The sequence below is a fragment of the Trachemys scripta genome, chromosome 5 (assembly GCF_013100865.1).
Source record: "Trachemys scripta elegans isolate TJP31775 chromosome 5, CAS_Tse_1.0, whole genome shotgun sequence".
Classification (NCBI taxonomy): domain Eukaryota; kingdom Metazoa; phylum Chordata; order Testudines; family Emydidae; genus Trachemys; species Trachemys scripta.
Genome location: NC_048302.1, coordinates 128614473 through 128632683, shown reverse-complemented (window position 1 = coordinate 128632683; position 18211 = coordinate 128614473).

Below are 18211 nucleotides of genomic sequence, written 5' to 3'. Positions count from 1 at the left end.
GAACAAAAAACAAAACCAAAAAAAAGGGAGAGAAGTTTTTAAAAAGTTGTACAGCATTTTACTGCACAAAGCAGTTGAACTGAGTGATAACATTAGCTTTACACCACTCATTCCTGCCAATTCAGATACTTCTGTCCTTTAGACTGTCACTTGGGACTGAAATGATTTGAACAGAGATTATGAATCTAACTTATACGGAGTGTCAAAAATGGTTTATTTTCTGTCAAATCTGCTCTTATGCTACAAGATGTCAACTTGTTTCACTCTACTCATGAAAGGTTTCTTCTCTGTTCTTTGGCGTTGTTCCATTATACCAAAGATCATGGGTGGGAAAGATTTATTGTGGAAGGAAATGTTGATTATATACTCCTGATAGAAGCACCAGTGCAATGTTCAACCTATCTGATTACTGCAGAGCTACTGTTACTATCATTGTTACAATAGTATCTAGATGCCAAGGTCATGACCAAGATAAGGGCCCTATTTTACTGGGCAGTGTACAGCTCCATGGACTTCAACAGAAGTGCATTCACTCATCCCCACTAAGGAGCTGGCCCTGACTTATCTGAAATAAGTCACTGATTTTAAAACATTGCATCACCTACAATATGGTATCTGTAAAAGCAATTCAGTACCATGCAGGTGGCCTTAGGAAACCAGGGTTCTATCCCTGGCTCTGCTCCTGACCTACACATTGCAGAGCATGCAATTGAATTAGACAAGACAAACAATGGCAAGAAGGGAAACAGAGGCAAAGTTAAGTGACAGGTTTCAGTTAAGTGAAGAGATTTGCTAAAATTCTGTGGCAAGGCTGGGAAAAGAACCCTGGAATCTATGGCACCAGACTGCCTTTACAGTACAATGTTCTATAATCAGTAACTTATTTTACGTTATTCAGATCCGGATCTTCAGCAGGTGCAAGTCAATGTACCTCCACTGAAATCCATACAGCTGCATCAATTTTCACAAGTTGAGGTTCTAGCTCTATGCATGTAACCCTTCTGCCAGATACTGCTAGCAGCAAAAAGGGTTGGGTTCAATTTTCTAGGGGTTCCTTCTGAAGACGTAACTCACACCAGCTCAAGTCTCTACCTACAAACCTTGGAAACTGTATCTACCCCTGGGTGCTCCACTGGGGAATTCTTCACCACTGTCAAGCACTATGTACAGGGGTTTAAAACAAAGATAACTTCATTGGGGACTGGAGGAGTAGAATGAACTTGGGAAAGCCAGTAAATAATAACTTCTATGAAGTAAGACTCCCCGATCCCCGCACCCCCGGTTGTCTCACCCATAGTCCCAATCTCACTCCTCCTGGCAGTTGTGAGTGGTGGTGCCTTCTAGCCATTTCCCTCCTCACCAACTCCTCACACACAATTAACTTTCTTGGGTTGGTGGGTCAAAGAATTCTGGAGGCCCATGCTGCTTGGGCTGCTCCAGGGCTCTACCACTTGACCCAGTTTGGGTGATTTCAGCTTTAATTACTGGGTAGAGAGACCCACACCACAGTCCATTAGGTAGACTGCTGATCACTCTGCTACTTCAGCCCAAGCTATCGCAGCTCTGCTCCAGCTGCCACCACACTGTGCTGCCCAGTGCCTCAAAGCCACCCCTGCTCTGTGCCATATGCTGTCTCAAGGCTACTGCTATTCAGCTCTTTAGCGAGAGATCAGTGGTCCTGGTCAGTGTGACCCTGGCACATTTGGTATGAATCCTTAAACTCTTCATTTTCCAAAAGGGTCAATAGCACCTTGTTGCTCCCAAACTCAAAGCTTAACTGTATTTTAACCAACATACCCCAAACTGCCACAGAACTGAAATGCAAACAAGGCCTGGCCCATTTATTCATTTCAAGGCCAGAAGGGATCACTGAGATATTCTAGTCTGACATCCTGTTAAATACAGACTATAGGACGTCCCCAAAATAACTCCTAGAGCAGAATGTTTAGAAAAAAAATATCCAGTATTGATTTTTAAATTGCCAATAATGGAGAATCCACCATTACCCTTGGTAAACTGTTCCAATGGTTAATTGCCCTCATTGTCAAAAAAAACCCCAACACCTTATTTTCAGTATGAATTTGTCTAGCTTCAACTTCCAGACATTGGATTGAAAAGTCCATTATTGAATAGTTGTTCCCCAGGCAGGACCTCATAGACAGTAATAAAGTCAGCCGTTAACATTTATTAAGCTAAATAGATTGAGTGCCTTGAGTCTGTCACTATAAGTCAGGTTTTCTAACCTATCCTATCCAATTTCCTAGAACTGGAAGGGACCTTGAAAGGTCATCGAGTCCAGCCCCCTGCCTTCACTAGCAGGACCAAGTACTGATTTTGCCCCAGATCCTTAAGTGGCCCCCTCAAGGATTGAACTCACAACCCTGGGTTTAGCAGGCCAATGCTCAAACCACTGAGCTATCCCTCCCCCCTTAATCCTTTAATCATTCTCGTGGCTCTTCTTTGAACCCTCTCCGATTTTTCCAACATCCTTCTTGAATTGTGGACAGAATAATTGGACATGGTATTCTAGCAGCAGCATTGGAACCAGTGCCAAATATAGAAGTAAAATAACTTCTCTCCTACTTGAGATTACTTTGTTTATGCAGCCAAGAACCAGCCTTAGCGCTTCTGGGCACAGCATCACACTGGGAGCTCACATTCAGCTGATCATCTACCACAACCCTCAAATCTGTTCAAAGTAACTGTTTCCCAGAATGGAGTCCCTATCCCAGAAGTATGGCTCGCATGCTTTGTTCCTAAATGTATACATTTACATTTAGCCATATTCAAATGGGTATTGTTTGCTTACCCTCATTCAGTAAATTGCCCCTTGCTCTTCAACAGATGCTGGCAGAGAGCTTCCCAATTGGATCCCCTGCTCATCTGGAGTTCTCAAGTAGCTTTGGGGGCTACTCTTCTCCCATTTCACCAACCGGTGTCAGTAGCGAGCTCCCTACTATCTAGGGCTTCAGGCCACAGAGCTTACAAGTATATTAAATTTCATATTAGTATGTTTTCATATAATTCTGGCTTCATTTCTAAAACAACCTACTGATGAGTTTGCTATAATCTATTGTAAAGAACTACCTGCTGTGTATATGGGCCTCTATTCATGATCGATAGCTATAGTTGGATCTGCTAAGCTGGTTCAGAAGGGTAGGTGGTGCTCTCATGTTTGTGGAGCTCAACATTATGTGTGTATATATCACCACTAAATACAATAGTAGTATACTGTAAGGCAGCCTGGTCTTGTGGATAAGGCACTGGAGTGGGACCTGGAAATAAGCTGTTGCTACTGACTTGTTGTCTGACCTTGGGCAAATCACTTACACTCTTTCTTCCTTATCTATTTAGATTTTAAACTCTCCAGGGCAGGGACTGTTTCTTACCATGTGTTTGCATAGCACCTAGCACAAGCATAGAATATCAGGGTTGGAAGGGACCTCAGGAGGTCATCTAGTCCAACCAATGATAAGGCCCCAGTCCTGGTTGCTGGGCTCTCAGCACTACTGAAATACAAAGAGGAATAAGAGCATCTGTGAGGAATTGTGAGTGTTCTGTATTTGATTCTTATGGAAAACTGTGCAAAGAATAAAGACATGACATATGCACAGTTATTCTTCAACATCTCTCTTTTTGAATTAGGTGTGCAGTACACAAGTCAATAATTATGGATCAGACTAAAGTTTTATGCATTTAGTAATTTCCATTTGAATGGGCTGTTGAGTATTATCACTGAATTTATCATCTGAGGAAAGCTTATAGCTGCCAAACAAGAAGGTGGAAGTGGGTTCACCAACATTATCCATTTCTATTTTTTCCAAGGAGACAGAAGACTGAGATTACTGATCCTCCACCCACCTCCCAGCCACACTTATGAATCTGCCAATAGGCAGTTGTGCACTGAGAAAAAAATAGGAAGAAATAAAGTAGGAAAGACTACCTCAGGGATTCTGTTCTGATTTAAGTGCACACACTTCATAATTAATAAATAATAATATATAATAATAATACCTAACTCTTCTAATAAGTAGCTCTCCAAGCACTGTAAAAAGGAGAAACACATGGGGAAACTGAGGCATGGACAGGTGCTGTCACTTGCCCAAGGTCACCCAGTTGGCCAGCTGCAGAACCAGAAATAGAACCCAAGTCCCATTAGTCTGCATCTAGTGTGCTCCACTGTCGTATTTTATTTATAATGAAACTGGACAGCCATGTGGTCTAGTGGATAATGCACTGGATTGGGTATTATTATTATTACTGCACGTCATCTTCCTTCATTGAACTCTTCTTTGCTCCATATTTATATATCTAATAGGAACCCTATGCAACAGTCTATTGCTGGAATGCTGAGAAAGTTAAAATAAAGAGAGAAGTTCTTTCTGCCTCTGCCTTATAATAATGCTACTTTCTTCTTCTAATTCTGGGAGCCAGATACCAAGCTGGGATACTGTACATCAGTATAATACCACTGACTTCCAGCTGAGGTTATGATCCAGTGTCTTTCAGACAAGGATATCTAGACACATTTCAGACAATTCTTAACAAATCCATCCTACAAGTTATTGACTGACAGGGGTACAGTAGCCTATATGAAATGAGCTAGTGATTTCAGTCCAGTTTCTTATTTTTGTATAATTGCCAACAATTGGTACCTTGTTGGATAATTCTATTAGAGGGGCAGAGAGTTCAGTGAGCAAAGAGACTAAACTGCCCTCTAACCTCTCGAATTTGACCCTCCAGGTCACGGGTGAAGCACAGTGCAGAAGCTTTCCCTGATGCTGCCAGTGCTGTACAATACCTATTTTGTGCATAACTAGTGGGCTTTAGTCTCCAGTGTTGTCAGTCTGACACTTTGCATGAACACTACAATTTAAAGAGGTTACAAGAGCGCCAGTGTCGTGACCGTTACAAGCATCTTTGTTGCAATGACGAGAGTATGCGCAGAAGTTCTCCTGATCATTTCCCTCACAAATGTACAGAAAACAGCATGTTATCTATCTCCATGTAAACAGCCACAGCGTATGGTATAAGCACATTTCTTTACAGTGGTCTTATGTTGGGAGCTTCAGCTGTCATGCAAAAAAAAAATGTTTCTACAAAGGGAATGGATTTTGAGGAAATAGCTAAATCCATTCTGAGGTGCTGTGTCTTGTTACATACAATGACAGTCTGACAAGGAAATGGTTTTGATGATATACAGTTCAAGGCTTCTTTTGGCATGGAAATTCATTTAGTCAAAACCCTTAATCCATCCCAGTGACAAAAATTCTCTCCTTAGTTTATTGCTCCTTAATAGGGTTTTCCAAGCCCAGCATGTTTCTGCCCAAGAGGAAGGTTGTCCACCTTTTGCCAGAGAGATCAGTGTACGTGAATGACAATGCACACATTCCAATTGGATCTTCTTCTTTCTGTCTCTCAGAACAACCTGGGGCTTCGTAAGCAGTGTAATTGTAGATGTGTCGGTCCCAGGATATTAGAGAGACAAGGTAGGTGAGGTAATATCTTTTATTGGACCAACTGCTGTTGGTGAGGCATTCTGACTGGGTGAGGAGTCTGGAAGCTCATAGACTCAGACTTTAAGTTCAGAAGGGACCACCACGGTCATCTTGTCTGACCTCCTGCACATTGCAGACCACAGAATCTCACCCACCCACTCCTGTAATAGGGCCACAACCTCTGGCTGAGTTACTAACATCCTCAAATCAGGATATAAACACTTCAAGTTACAGAGACCCCACCATTTACACCAGCTTAAACCTGCAAATGACCCATGTCCCATACTGCAGAGGAAGACAGAAAAACCCCAAGGTCTTGCTAATCTGACCCAGGGGAAAGTTCCTTTCTGACCCCAAATTTGATGATAAGTTAGACTCTGAGCATGTGGGCAGGATCCACCATCCAGACACCTGGGAAATAATTCTCTGTAGTAACTCAGAGCCATCCCCGTATAGTGTCCCACCACCAACCACTGGAGATATTTGCTGCTAGCAGTCGTAGATCAGCTACATGCCATTGCAGGCCGTCTCATCATCCCCTCCCCTCCATAAATGTATGCAGCTCAGTCTGGAAACAAGTTAGGTTTTTTGCTCCCACTTCTCCCCTTGGAAGGTTGTTCCAGAACTTCACTCCTCTGATGATTGGAAACCTTTTTCTAATTTCAAGCCTAAACTTGTTGATGGCCAGTTTATATCCATTTGGTCTTGTGTCCACATTGGTGTTTAAATTAAATAACTCATTTCCTTCCTTGGTATTTATCCCTCTGATGTATTTAGAGAGAGCAATCATATCTCCTCTCAGCCTTCTTTTGGTTAGGCTCAACAAGCCAAGTCCTTTGACTCTCCTCTCATAAGCTAGGTTTTCCATTCTTCAGACCATCCTAGCAGTCCTTCTCTGAACCTCTTCCAGTTTGAATTAATCTTTCTTAAACATGGGAGACCAGAATTTGAGATCTCTGGAGGATGACACTTCTGTGGCACCTTTCAAGTTTCAAAATCTGTTTTTAATTCTACATTGCAACAAACACAAAACTGTTCTTGTTTTTGTGAAACTGAATTGTGTTGAAACATCCATCCTGTTGTCAAAAAGGGCAGGCTTTTGATCTCTTTCTCTTTTTTCTCTCTCTCTCTCTCTCTCTCTCTCTCTCTCTCTCTCTCTGACCCAAGTGCCCTAGACCTTAAAAAGCTTTCGGATGAAAATCTCATCAAAACTGATACATCTCTGAGAAGAGTTTTGGTTTTGACGAAACATCACATTATGGTGAGATTTCATTTAGCCAAAACTGTGACGAACAGCAATTCATTGAATTACAGTGTCTGAGTGTGGATTTTTCAAAGCTGTCTAAGGGAATGAGACACCTAATTACCCTTAAAATTAATGGGAATTGTGATGTATTGAAACTGGGTTCAAATTACAATCTATCATTTTAATTTGTAAGCGGTTTCCTGGTCCTCATTCCAGGCTAGAGGGATTTGTAGGGAAACGTAATCAGAGTCAGTTTTGCAGAGAGCCAGCCAGGCATAAGCCAGGTGGGTTGAGTTGAACCTCTCTGTTTTCGGGATCAGCCTGCATTCTCTGCCTGTGTTTTGGGGTTCTTGTTTGTTATCATTCCAAATTCTAAGAAACAAAGTAGTGTTACATTGCAACCTTCCAGCAAAAGTATTTAATGTTTTTATCTCACTTCTCTGTTTCTATGCCACGGATATAACAGGAATTAGGTGGTCAAAATCCCCAGGTGGCTTTCAAACTTCCACCCTGTTGAGGCTGCTAGTTGCAAACAATTCCTATAGAATCACATTCATTGAGACTTTATGCAAGATTAATGCACAGGGAACAGGGAGCTCACTGCAGAGGCTAAATCCAGACCCCAATATAAAGTCAGTATGCAAGCTGGTAGCATAACAACCTCTAATAGCTAATACTCTAACCTGAAGCCTGCAGACCCTCTTCCAAGGTAGGGGCCTGATCTTGTACCCATTGACATCAACAGCAAAGCTTCACTGGTTCAGGATCATACACTGATGGTGTGGATGGACCTCCAATTATGGATCCTACCATGTCTTGCTCCCTATCCCTATCTAGTCTCATTGCAGACTTCCATACTGACCCTACACAACATCAGCACAGTGGCTCTGCAGTCTGTAGGAGTGTGTGGAGGCCACTATGCATAACCATTACTGATGGGACCCGCACTGCAAGGCTTAAATTGTGCTGAAGTCATGGTACTGGACCTCTGCATCACAGGATAATTTCACCTGTAGTGTTGCTATGCAATGCGTTTGTTTTTTAAGGCCATGTGAGCCACATGCTCTGTTTAGCTTTCTCCATTTTATGAGAAGAGCTAACGCTGTTATTTAAACGATATCATATTTTCTTACAACTTTCATACAGAACGGATACAAACCATGTATGGTTAACTCCTGGAACTCACTGTTGCAGGATATTGACAAGGGAAATAGTAAGATTTTAAAAAGCACTACACAGATATGTGAATGAGATTAGCTTATGAAATTACATGAGCTAGCAAAAATATGATGAAGGCTCTTAACTTTATGCTTCAGAGCATAAACAGATTACAGAGAAAATCAAGAGGAAATGTCTCCTGTGGAATAACATTATATATGTCGAGGGGTTATGAAGTTTTACAACTTCCTCTGTACCATCCAGATTGTGCGAGGTGCTGTACAAGTTTAGTGTAAGAGACAGGAATTATTTTGGTTGAAGTTCTGTGCCCTTTGTTATACAGGTTAGATGTCATGTTAGATCACAGTTCTCCTTCCTGGCCTTGGAATCTATGAACAGTACCCACCCTGCACAGCTTACAGTTCAGAGAGAAAGACAGACGTAGGGAAAAGGAATTATTTTTTCCCCATTTCATAGAGGGAGAACTGAGGCACCCAGGTTCACACAGGGAATCTGTGATAGAGCCCGGAACTAAATCCAGTTCTCCTAAAGTCTAGCCCAGGGCTTTATGATGTTCAATATAGCGCAGACATAGTCCGCTGGTATGCAAAGCCACTCAGAGAGACTTGTAGGTGGATAATTGTGCTGACAGAAAACAATTTCGTTTGTACACAGTTGCTCACTGAGCAATGCAAATAAACTTTAGGTTTCTCCTATTCCTACTGTTTCCCTATTCTCCCTGTTCAGGAAGAAATATTTGGTGGCAACTGTTTTTGACAAAATCCATCTTAAAGAGACTGCTGGTTTAGAAAGTATGCAAAATAATTCCATAAAGAACATAACTTTATTGTCTGCTGTTGAAGGGCTGCATTATAAGGAACCTGTGTGAAAAATTGAACATGAAACATTATCAACAAAAAATATCTCAACAAGCAGAGATAAATGGTTTTGAGGCATAGTTTATGTTGAGCTGTTGACACATATATATTTATGTGCAGCAGTCTTTAAAAAAGGTCCTATGAAAATAAATATTGGAAAAGTAATCACCTGAGATTTGACACTTTGAAACTAGTGGTTAGAATTAGTATTCTGAAGCATGAGGCTATAACGTGTGTGATTGAATAGCTGTTGTTATTGCAACAAACTGATTTATCACCTTCTGCAATGTGCAAAAGTAAAATAAAAGGCTGTATAATAAAATCTTATATAGCAAAAATATAATTTTATTGGATTCTTTGTATATAGTAGCATTTCATAACCAAAAATGGAACATGAAAATTAGTTTTGCAAATTAGATTTTAAATCATTTCATGCGGGTCAATCAAAAAAGCCAATCTGGACAACAGCCAAGTTTGGTAATGTTATTCTCAGCGTATATGACATTTTCTGAAGTGTCAAAGCATTGGACATTATTGCACATATTGCTAATTATTACGGACTCACATTTATTCACCTCAGATTGGCTGTCATTTATGGAAATTGCACAGTACAAAACCATAGATAGACTAAGGGCTGGTCTACATGGGGACATCCAGGAAAATTAATCCAAATTAACTGAAGGAGTGCATTTGAAATGGATTAGGTAAATTGCATTAAACTCCTGTGTGAACACTCTCATTCAGAATTAAAGTGGCCTTACATTGGTTTAGTGTAATTCACATTGGAAGTTAATTCAACTAAACTGAATTAAGGCCACTTTAATTCTGAATAAGTGTCCACACAGGGATTTAATAATTAAACTAATCCACTTCAAATTCCTACCTTTTAGTTAATGCTGATTAACTTTTCTGAGTGTCCCTGTGTAGACAAGCCCTAATTGAATCCTGAAAAAATCATGCTCAATCATGAGGGCTAGATTGGGATGTTTAGAATACTTTGTCAAATGAACAGAAAACAAATACTGGATTAAAATGGAAGGCTGAATTCACCACTGGCAGGTGAAACTACATGGACTTCAGTGAAGTAAAACCTGCTTATGCCAAATTCATCCCAAAGACTTAAAGTCAAATAGTGCCCAGACCCACCAAAACCTTGTGCTCAATGCCACTGAGGCAGTCATTTCCTTCTACATAATAATCTCTGTGCCTCCACACCAACATACTCTTCTCCCCAGGATCGTTCCTGGACACTTGTTTATTTCCCACATCCATGTTAACACAGTTTTCTTCACCTCTATGAAACAGTGTGTGACTGTGAGACATTGCAGCTAGGTTCAGGTCCATGCGGGACTGGTGGGGAAGCAGCAGAGACTGGGCAGAGAGCCAGGGCAGAGGGGCCCCTTGAGACTCACCATTAAGCCTGGCCTGGAAAACTACAAGCTCCCATTTGTCTCTAGCAGAGACTGGATTGGAGAGAACACCCATGCACTAGTCTGCAATACCCGTAACCCGCCAATGGACTGCCCACCTCAAGGGCCCAAGGAGGGACCACTATTGGTTTTACATTAAATTGAAACTGTTTAAGGCACTGTACTGTCGATATTTGCAACCTTCTCCTTTCTGCTAGCTCTAGAAAAATACCCCTTCATTTAGAAATGCATCCAAGTTGTTACTGGGACCCCCCCAGGACTATGACCTACAAGGCCTAGCTGCTGAAGCACCTTTAGCACTTCCCATTGTGCCATGGTAAACCTGGCATGCTACTAGCATTCTAGAGCTTTGGTGTGTCACGGCACCAGCAGCTGTGACAATTACATCACCTTTATTATTGGTAAGAGGCTAAGACAAAGGTGTTGTGGCTGGAAAAAAATAATAAGGCTTGATTCTCCTCACAGCTATGATCCCTTTATGGTACACAGGTGGTGCAAAGGGAACAATCTGTTTGCAAATGCCCAACAGGGAATATCCTTTTTGGAAGGGAGTTCCCTGCCCTTATGAATGTGCCGCTGCTGGGTCCTGCTTAGACCTGGTTGAATAATGGGTTTTTCCATTTGCTGGCAGTTCCACACACACACACACACACACACACACACACACACACTGAAAAAAAATGTGTTTCAGATCAGACTGAAAACAATTTTTTTGGCAATCTGAAGATTGAAGAGAAAAAAATGTGTTACTGGTCAATAAAATGTTTCATTTTGATTTCAAGCATTTTCTAATATTTGAAATTTTAAAAAATAAATTAAAGGAAATTTCAAATCAGAAATTCCTTTTGAATCAAAAGATTTCAATGTTTCATTTTTAAAAAGTCAAAACATTTAGACATTTTTCATAATTTGTAAAAAAATTTTCCCCAACTGAAATATTTCCACAAAATTGACACAAGTTTGTGAAATGTTTCGGTGTCTCTAAATCTGCATTTTTTTGCTGAAAAAATGTTTTAGTTGAAAAAATGTCTCCCAACTCTAATTCTGACACACACACACACACACACACACACACACACTGAGATAATCCCCCACTGGCATAGGGTCTAGTGAGGACCATTGGTTCAACTTAGAGCAGCCTGCCAACTACTCTGTGTCAGGCTCAGTATCAGGAAGCAGTAATTAGTTTCCTAATGCCTCCCATCCACTCCTGTGCCAAGTGGAGCCCTAGCCAAGGAGAGAACCTATCCCATTGCTCATTTAAGGTCCAGTCCCACAGTCTTTACTCAGTCAAACCTCCCGCTGAGTGCAAGAGCAGTTTTGCCCAAGTAAGGATAGCAGAAGGCGTCACTTTTCCTGATCACCAGTGGCTTGACACTTACAGCAAACCCCCTTGTCATTCCATTCAGTTAGACCAAAGCATGCAAAAAAGAAAGAGTTTTATTTCATTGACATATGTTGCTTCAGTTGTTGGCACTTCAAGTTGTTTTTTCACTGAGCTTCCACTAAAATACTATTGATTCCAGTGGAATGGCTAAAATGAGCTACTATCTGCTTGTTATCATCTGCCATAGTCAGGATGGCCTTAGAATCACAGCGTTTTACATCGGCAATTTCAAGTAATGGGCAAAACACACTTGACAATATAATTAAATTTTTTTAAAGGCATAAACTCACTCTTCTTTTATCCCTGTGAATAAAACAACTTAAATATCTGCACTCTTGGCTTCTCAAATCAATTATCAGCACCACAACTTTTGACAAAGTTCTACATTTAAGAGGACTCTATTTCCAGAAAATATGGCTCTTTCACTACTCAGAGGTCACTCACTGGTTCATGAAATTCCTTCGCCATTACTAGGATTATATATAGTTCTATAAAGTATAATTATTATCATATATATCAGTCTCTTTTCACTTCAGTTTGAATGTCACATAGTTTGTGGCTCTTCTCTAGGAGAAGTTTATCTTGTGAGAACCATAATGTGGAATGGGACCAAGAAATGAACTTGGACAATAGAAATATTTTTCCAGTGACCTTTTGGTGTGGTCTTGCATCACTGTCAAACAATGGTCTACAGTGATTAATAAGCCTTTTTGTAGCATTAGTTTTAATTGGCTATCCTGTAAACAAGCTGTCTTGTGTTACAACCAGAAAAGGGAGGAAGAGCCCCTGAAGACACACTTCACATTGCACTAGAGAAAAGCTATGTTGTGACTTTCTTCAGCACAGACTTCCTATGCGTTCACTCAGGTGAGTCCTGAATTCTCTTTACCATGAAGGACGCTACAATGGTGATGGGGCCGCAGATCCCAAACACAAAGACCGCAGCAAGCAACAGAGGGATAGATTCAGCCATATTTATTCACATTCCCACACCTTACTTTACCAGAAGTTCTACTTATTTCTATAGGACTAGTCATGGAGGAAGGTACTACTCAATATGAGTAAGGATAGCAGAATCTGGCCATTAGAAAATAACACCAGACCTTGCACCTCTCCTTTATGAGCTTTAGCTCTTTGCTTTCCTCTCTCTGGTCCAGGTCCTCCTCTCCTCTGTGGCTACTTTGCATGATTCCAGTGGCACAATTTAGCCATAGTAGTAACTTATCCAGCTGTTAGAGAATTCTCCCACCAAGGGGAAATCTAGGGGGGTGGGTTTCAACTTCTGTATCTCCTCCCAGTCTTCAGCACAGGGGGCATAACCATGGCATGGGAGCAAAGTCAAAGTGTTGCTATAACCTGGATCCCCAGTTATTAGAATGGACAGTTGGGACTGTGGGTAGCTGGGTATAAATTAAAGAAGTCTTACTGGGAATGAGCTTGCCCAGTCCTTTGACTGTGCCAAGATAACCAACCCCAGCATAAAGTCACTTCACCACTCAACCCATAACCTTGAGTTTCACTGAACACAGCTCAAACATGGTACAAAATTAGCTCCTTGGTTTCTTTATTAGCCTTTTTTTCCATCTACTTAAGATCCCATTTCCCTGTTGGTATTATTTTAACTCAGATTTTGTAGTTCTTCCAGTTCACAGGAAGTCAAATAATCTGGGAAGCATATAGCAATCTCAAATGAAGACTAAGTGACCTTTTGGTTAAGGATGAAAAAATGATGGTCTATTCCTTGGTAATATCTTTCCCATTCTGAACCATCATCCACTGTATATAACCAGTACACTTTTTCTAAGTGAACAACTTAAGTGTTGCATTAGCCTTTTAATGAACAAAATCTTGCATAAAGTCCCAGCTTTCACTAATTCCGGGTGTTTTATAATTTTGTATATTAATGGGTGCAAGGAAGCAATTACCAAGGAAAATACATAGAAGTTTGCTGCAATCACAACAACACTGAAGTTTAATAGGTGACACCACTCAATGTGGTAGCAGTGCTACACAGGGAGTACTCCACAAATAAGATGCAGAATATTCTCTAGGAGAAACCCTGATGAACTATGACTTCTGAGGCCAGACTGACTATGAAACACAGTGTGTATTTCTGGGGGAAATGCCACAGGGTGATTTATTGCGGATATGTTTCAATTTCCTCATACACAACAAACTGCAAGGATTCTGTCACATATCTGCAGCCATCTAGGACTTCAGAGCTGTCACTACTTTGTCACTATCTAGGATCCAGTGGTCAAGGTACTATGGCATCCATTTGGAGTCTTATTATGAAAAGAGATCTTGGCAAATTAGATGGAACTTTATCTACACCCTGCACATCCTTTTTTTATTCCTGCCTTTGCTCTTCATCCCTCCCTTACAAGTCTTTAATGGGTAGATCACAGAAATAGGATGGAAAAGATATCTATGATCATCTCTAGTCAACCCCAGTCTGTGCAGATTTGTCCTTTAAGGGTTATTCTCAAGATATTCGCCCTATCTAATTTTAAAAAACTCAGGCATTAAGGTTACCACCAATTCTCTTGGGAGATGATTCCACAGACTAATTGATCCTCGCCATTATATAATGTTGCCTGGTGTTGAGCTGAAATTTTCCTTTTTTCCATTTCATCCCATTACTCTTAGTTTCCCACAGCTTGTGCCACCTTAAACAGTCCTTCAGTTCCTGTTGCTAACCAATTTATATTAATTTTCAAGTTTACCTTTGTAGGTAGAGCTGGTGATGGATGGTACTTAATTTTTGCAAAATAATTAATATTATATTTCATTTCATGTTTTGGATAAAATTGAAAATTGAAAAAAATATTTTTTGAAAAAAATTCAATTAGCTGTAGTTGCAAGTACTGTAGTATTGCTGTCCTGTTTCCCTTTTACAATCTAAAGTAGTTATAAATTGCAGTGCTATAGAATCTCTGTGTTTTATTTTTACAGTTATAATTAGTAACTCTTGTATCATTCCACTGAAATTAAGGTAGCAGCACTTTGATTTCCTCCTAGCAGACATACAGATGTCAATTTCATATATTGTTTAAAATATACTGTAGTCCACCTCCTTTTCAACCCACTGCATTTCACTGTCTGTTCCTTGCCCCTTATCCTTTGTGGATCTAATGGACTTACTTATAAAACACATCTTGCTGGATCAAAAAACTTTCCTTCTTCAAGAAAGTACTTCTCTTTACAACCAGAAACAATATGCCATTTGCTACCTCTGAGACTCATGCATACACACATCAATATATAATGGGAGCAATCGTGGATTTTTTTCAGCAGGCTGTGTCTCAAAGGGACAGCTAAATTATGCAAATTGTGTTTTCCTTACCCATTATAACTTTATTGCTTCTCTGGGAAAAGCAGCAAAATCCTGCCTATTACTTTCCGGAATAAAGCTGTGTGCTGACTCTGATGTCTGCATGTTTGTGTGACCAGATCAGTCTTTCTCAATGCTTTCCTGATTCCATTTTCATAACTGTTGTATTCCAGTGCAGCTACATTGATTTCAGTTGTGACTCGTCCTGAATTACAACTGAGCAAATGAGAGGAGAATCTGGTTTAAAGTGGTTACTTCACAACCACTAAAATAACTAGTCTGAGCCATAAACTGGTAGTAATTTCATCAAATGATAAGTAATAGCTTACATTTATATAAAGCCTTTCAATGGAAAGATCTAGGGCTAGACATAAATATAGGACTTTCTTCACCAGCAAAGTGCTGAATTTCTAGCTTCAAAATGAAATATGGCATCTGTTTAATATCACCCACAAACACTACAGAATGATTTAGGGAAGGAGGTGAACAGAATACAATCTACAATTTAAGCTATTGGGGAAATTCAGATAGGCAGAGTATGACTTCCCAAACAGGAATTTGACCATCAACCTGAGGTTAACATCCCTCCACTTATGAGGGGTACCTTGGCATTGTATTGGTTGCAAGGACTCATGAACATGATTCTAAATTAACCTTCAGTGTAGAGCACTGTAACATTATACCAGAACATTGATTCAGTACTAGCTCAGGGAGAGGAAAGCCACCTTTCAAATAACTTGTTTCCATGGTTTGTCATTGTTTGTCCTTGAACTTGTCTCTTGGTCTGTATCCATCTATTGCCTTAAAACTAGATTGTAAGTTCTTTGGGGCAGGGACTGTCTTTTTGTTCTCTATTTCTACAGTGCCTAGCACACTGAGGTCAACAACTTCATGAGGGATTTTTTGGCTTGTTTTTACCCACAGATCTCCTATCAAGGTATTGGCCAGGCACAGTTTTGATTAATTTGTGAATAGAGGTGGTTGATTTTTTTCAAATTTTTATTCCCTTGTCACTTATTAGTGCAAATGGTACCATTTTCATGATTTAATGCTTGATACAGTACTTTTTGAAGTACCATATCTAGCACTAAATCATGAAAAAGGTACCATTTGCAAGCTGCTATCATAAATTATCTGATATTTTTATGAGTGTTTCATGTAATATATTGTTAGTTACAGTATCTTACACACTGAAATATTCAATACTGCTTTTCACAGGAAAAACAGGACCACACAACGTTGGTTTCAATTATGGTCTCATAGTAGGTTCTTGAGAAGACAGATATGATTCTAAAAATGTAATACAGCATGATAGGCAGAGAATGAGAGAGAACACTGAAGTGTTAAAGCTCATCTAAAAAGAAGGGAAATAATTAGGCTACTGTTTATAAAACAGGAAGGCAGGGCCAGACAAGGGCCAGTGAAAAGTGAACTGAAGCAAAATGATATAACAGCGATATACAGAAAGACAACCCGTTCAACCTCACTGACCATACTTTACCACAACATTATTCCGGTTTGACACTGATATAATTCCATAATACTGATATAATACTCATGGTGTGGTGAATCAGTCTCATTGATGTCAATGGGATTTCACAGGATGTACATCAGGGCAGGATTTTGACCTAGATGTCATGTGATGAGACAAGAAGAAAATAAATTGATGAAGATGATATAGAATAAGAGAGGTAGAAGTCTGCCAGACCTGGGGGATTGTGGGCCAAGCTCTCTGATGGTATAAATGGGCCCAGCTCCCTTGATTTTAATGGAGTTTTGCCCATTTGCATGGACAGAGAATTTGGCCTGCAGTGTCCTCTCCCACTGTTTGATTGATATAGACTATTGGATGACAGTTAGCTGGTTAAAACTCAGTCCTTATAAGATGGCTGTGATGTTGGTGGAAGTAAGGACAGGGTTAGTTCCTGCCCTCCTATTATTGAGAGGGTTTATCCACTCTTTGTTCATGAAGTCTGCAGTTCAAGGATGCTTCTGGGTCCATAGTCACCCCAGATATTCAGAAAAAAAGCCACCTTTTTATGATTAAGGTATTTACAAGACCCTTCATTTCAGCTCCAGACCTCACCACCATAGTCCATGCCTTTGTGACTTCTCAATTGGATTTCTACTGAATGGCCCTACAGCTCCAACCATTCAGAAGTGCCTGTTAGTGCAGAATGTCTTCTTGGTGACATTAGTCACAAGACACATGTTACGTCATTTCTCCATGAATTACACTAGCTTCCTAAAAAGCAACAGAGAGTCCTGTGGCACCTTTAAGACTAACAGATTAGTTAGTCTTAAAGGTGCCACAGGACTCTCTGTTGCTTTTTACAGATCCAGACTAACACGGCTACCCCTTTGATTCCTAGTTGCTTTCTGATATAATTCAAGGTGTTGACTTTGGCCTAAAAGCCCCTTGTTGTTTGGTTCCTGGCTACCTGAGACACTGCTTCTCCTCTTGAATACCAACAAATATGGCACTGAAGGGTGATCTGACAACTCAAGTTTACCGTCTCCCAATTTAAATGACTGGAGGCTGTGGCTGGGAATTCTTATTGGTAAGTCCAGACTCTGGAATTTTCTTTTTTTGCTAGCCCAACAGAACCCAAGTATGTTGATCTTCAGGTCCCAATGTGACATATTGAAAGTGGGCTAGGTGGGCAGCTGAATAATCTAGTTTTCGGAGGGCAGATCTTTTATTTTTTTGACTTGCATTTAGAGTCATATTTTCAGGATGCATCCTGCTCTACCAAGCTCCCATTTAATAATCAAAGCTCAAGTGGGCCCCTATCATTGTTCTTTTAGGATTATTCACTAATCATTTCCTCTTGTGACCATAGTGTGTGTGGCACTGTCCAATAAGAAAAGAAGGCCTGATTCCTGCCCAGAACTCCACTGAAGTCAAAGGGAATGTTGTGTGAAGTGGGCTGTAACTCATTCTGAAAGTTAAAGAGCACTTGTGTGTAAAATAAAATGTTACTGATGTTTCAGATTAACAGTTAATGATCACCGACTTCTTGGCTGGCAATTACTGCGATATTTTTAAAGCCCCCTTCTTTATCACAGAGTCTGAGGCATGCCTGGACTGTTCTGTGCTACTGATATTATTTTACCAAGCAATCAGTTTGCTTGGTGCATTTCAAAATGCAAACGTCAACATTTTGAATTGGAATATTGTCATGTAACCTTTTTCTCCCACAGTTGTGTATTTATATGTTTCCTCTTTTTCATATCACTTAGAAGCTGTCTGTGATCATAGTGGAAAGGTATCTCTGCA